We start from the raw sequence: 4677 nt of genomic DNA on the forward strand, positions 1-4677 counted from the left end.
CACACACACACACACACACACACACACACACACACACACACACACACACACCAAAACACCTCCTTCCACCTGGTGCATAGAGAGGACCAGACTGAGACTTCAGCAAGTGGTGATGAGGACAAATTTGCGGAGGTGGAACATGCTGTATTCACATCAGAGAGTTACTGGAATACCTGGGCAGCATTTAAAAAGACGGAGCTGTTAGAGCTGTGAGATATGTGACAGAGTTTGTTCTCGCTAACTTGCAGAATCACCATTATTAATTCCAGCTGTGAGTCTTTTGGGTTTTGTCTCTACCAGCTTTGCACATTTTGCACAGAGAAATAAAATTTTGCCTTTTCTTCTGTTTTTTCTGCAAAATAGTCAAAGCTCAACCAGACTGGATGAAAATTACCTTTGATTGGTTCATTCTAAAACAGAAATATTAGATCTAAATCATTCCACTGCAGCTCTGGTTGAATGTTTCAGTCCAGCTGGAAATGAAATCTGACCCAGTCTCGAGTTTTTTACAGCCTCTAACAGGAGTTCATTCAGGATTCTCCTGTAATTCATCCATTTTCCAGTCAACTCAGGCCAGCTTCCCTTGTCCCTGCTGTCCCCAATGTAATGCCCCCACCCCCCATGTTTCACAGTAAGGATGGTGTCTTCAGGGTGATGTGCTGTGTTAGTTTTGCACTGAGACCAAAAGGTTCAGTTTTACTCTGATCTGAGCAGATCTCAGCATTTGCCGTGTCTCTACATGACTTGTGGCAAACTGCAAACAGGATGACTTTCTTTCAGAAATGGCTTTTTCTGTGGAATGCATGACTAATAACTCTCCTGTGGACACACTGTCTCACGTGTGGGTCTCTGCAGCTCCTTCAGAGTTAGCTTGAGCTTCTTGGCCACTTCTCAGTTTAGTGCTCTCCTGTTAGTTTTGGTGAACAGCCATCTGCAGTTTGGCCATTGCTGTTTTTTTTTTTTTTTTTTCAAATGATGCTTTCAACAATGCTCTGTGAAATGTTCAAATCTTGGGATGTAATATTCTAACCCTGACTTAAACTTCTCAACAACTTTATTTGTGACCTGTCTGGTGTGTTCCTTGGTCTTCATGATGTAGTTTGATCACTCCTGTTCTGTAACAAACCTCTGAGGCTCACAGAAGTGCTCGATATACAGTGAGATTAAATTATACACAGGTGGACTCTGTTTACTCCCACATGGCAAAACTGGTCTGGTCCACACAATGCACTAAAACCGCAAAGAATGATGACCCATTACCACATAAACCAAACTACAACTGGGCCAGTCGTGGCATGCCATGTTATAAACAGTACCATCATTGCCAGACCTGGCCCATATCCAGTTGACACATACCTGCCGTGCCAGCATGACACCAGATCTGGCCCACACCTGTCTGCTCTGTGGGCTAACTTCTAATGTAATCTGTTTGAAACTGTCTTAGTCAGATAATCACAGTAATACATGTGCACATATGAATGACACTCTTTTTAGATTTTTATTTGTTAAAAAAATAAAAACCATGAAAAACACTTTTAAGTTTGTGGTTGTAACATGACAACATGAAAAAAGTTTAAGGGGTGAATACTTTTTCAAGGTATTGTAATATTCAGTGCAGTTCAGGGATATTTGTTATCAAACTTGATTTTTGTTCTTGTTGTTTTTCCAGTTCCTGTTCAAAACTCTGATTCAGATTGTCAAACTTTGTCACCTGTTCTAATGTTCTCCTATGCTCAGTGTGTGTTTACATCAGTGCTGTTCAACTGGCGGCTTGGGGGCCACATTTGGCCTGCCTATTGGTTCATTAATCTATTAACCCATTTTGCCCCACTGGCGACAATTGTTGCCAAAGTGTATCACCTTAATTTTTGACTAAGTAAAAAAAAATCTCAAAGGTATTAATGCAACATTTTCCACTTATACACTAGTAGACAACTTAGACAAAGGTTTTGATTTTGAAAAAAATGTTTCCAAGTGCTTCCTCTCGCATAAAATCATATGCTTCCCGCTCCTTCCAGATGAAGACAAGAAAGATGCAAATTTTCCTGGAAAGAGGTCAGTTACATAAAATTTCTTATGATTTTCCCTTAGACATATTTATAATTATTTAATCTTTCAAGTCTGTAGAATAACCCTCCCACCAAAAATTGTACCTAGAATTTTTTTTTTTTTTTTTTGTTAATGGGCTTATTTCTGTAAGCGGCAACGAAAGTTGTCAATCGGCAAATAGCTTGTCACTAACTGAAGGAAAACACTGTCTGCAGGATTGTGTCTCATTTACTTATTTCAAATTGCAGAATGATGTACAATGTCTTATTTTAGCCTTCTTAGGATACTCTTTCTAGCTAAATAAATCCATAGGTATTCAAGGCCTGTGTGTATAGCTTGTTAAAGATACCACACAATCTGATAAAGCTATTTTATGGGGACCTGGCATTGACTTCCATTATATTTCTACAGCCTAACCCTGACCACCAACTCTAAGGCTAACCTCACAGGTACCTGACCCTAAAACTAACCTAAACTCAATTCACACCTTAGCCCTAAACGTAAACCCGACCCACCAGCGGTGTTTCCCCTTATGGGGACAAGATTCAGGTTCCCATACCAGTCAGAGCCCCATATGTAACATTAGGTCTCCACAAGTACGTGTGTATGCCAAAAAAACTGTCCCACAACATAGGGAATACCAGCCCACAAATAAATCCCCTTTCACCTCTGGTATGTTATTTATGTAAACATTTTTCATAAAATAATAGGTCCAAATTAAAAAAAATCAATCATGTATGTGTTTTTTTTCCTTAGGCAGGTCTGTAGCAGAAGTCTTGGCCATGCTGCAGGACTCTGCAGGAAACTGTGGCACATGCACATCATTTGTGTGTGAAAAGTGTGATGTGTCACTACATGTGGAGTGCTTCAAGAAGTAGCACACTGAGTAGAACATGCATGAAAGATGCAATTTATAGGATGAAATATATACATGTATGTGTTATTAGAGGTTCCAAGAAAAAAACAAGTTTTGAGTATAAAAAATTGAGAATAAAAAACAGTTCAAATTGTTTGTTGTTTGGAATTTTACATAGGAGGAACCTGAGGCTCCACCTTTTTGTTATTATTTATTCTGATCACATTATTATTTTGTTATTACTAGTAGTTCTCTATTATGAACAGGTGACATTGGACCTAGTGACAAGCTGTGTGCCCACTGGCAACAATTGTTGCCGGTCATAAAAGTACTTTTTTTAAACAAAGTACAAAATGTTGAAAATAATTACATAACATTATTCAGAGGGACTCACCTGATAAAATGATATGCCTTACAACTCAGAATAATTAAAGTAGAAAACCGGGGGTTTAGGCTTAACCCATTTGTGCCCGAATTTTTTTCAGAGTTCTTGTAGTTAGATATAAATGTGTGTGGTATCTACAAAATGTCAGAATCTTGGTTAGAAGCTGGTAAAAACACTTCTGTGAACACCCAGATAAAACTACAAGCAGTTAAAGATAAAACTAAAATAAGTAAAAATAAAATTGATTTAAAAATTTGGCAAGTCAGAGGTGTCAAAATAATATTTGTGTTAAATAGAAGGCATAGTGTTTTGTTTTGTTTGGAATTTTTTTGTATCATTACTTTTATTACATTGGGTTCTGTGTGTTGTATTCATGATTAAATGCAGCAAAATAAACTTACTCAATAGTAACAGATCCTTGTAATAATTGGTTTATTTACATAATGACTTTAATTGCTTGATGTCCGGACCCTGAGCTGTTGGTCTGCATTTACCGTGGCCCCCGGAGCAATTTAGTTGAATAGCCATGCTGTACTTCATGACTTTCATAATATCACTAAAATTAGAAACATTTTGTCCAAAAATGACACGGAAAAACTGATTCATGCATTTATCACATCTAGGCTGGATTACTGTAATTCTTTATTATCTGGGCATTCAAAAAAAACTCTTTAAGACGTCTTCAGTTAATCCTAAATGCTGCTGCTAGAGTTTTAATGAGAGTTGGAAGAAGAGATCATATTTCTCCAGTTTAACTTCTCTCCACTGGCTCTCTGTCAAATTCAGAATAGATTTTAAAATATTACTCCTAACATACAAAGCTTTCAACAACCAAGCTCCATCATACATTAAACATCTTATTGTTCCATATTTTCCTAACAGAGCACTTCACTCTCAGACTGCAGGTTTACTTGTGGTTCCTGGAGTTTCTAAAAGTAGAATGGGAGGCAGAGCTTTCAGTTATCAAGCTCCTCTCTTGTGGAACCAACTTCCAGTTTCTGTCCGTGAGGCTGACACTCTGTCTACTTTTAAGATTAGACTGAAGACTTTCCTTTTTGATAAATCCTATAGTTAGACTTAGGTTTCCTGACTTTATTATTCATTTCTGTTGCTATAGACTTAGACTGCTGGAGCACAAACTGAGCACATTTCCTCACTCTGCTGTTGTCTTGCATCTCTTTTCTCTATGTTTATTGTAATTATTTCTATCAATAACATGTTTTTTTGTGTCTCTTTTTCAGAAGAAGGTGCACCTGGACCAGTAATTCTGTCTTTACCTGTGTCTCTTTCCTGTCCCCCAACCCAGCCGGTCGAGGCAGATGGTCTCCTGTCCTGAGCCTGGTTCTGCTGGAGGTTTCTTCCTGATTAGCAGGGAGTTTTTCCTCTC

Source organism: Austrofundulus limnaeus, unplaced genomic scaffold, assembly GCF_001266775.1.
Source record: "Austrofundulus limnaeus strain Quisiro unplaced genomic scaffold, Austrofundulus_limnaeus-1.0 Scaffold150, whole genome shotgun sequence".
NCBI lineage: Eukaryota > Metazoa > Chordata > Actinopteri > Cyprinodontiformes > Rivulidae > Austrofundulus > Austrofundulus limnaeus.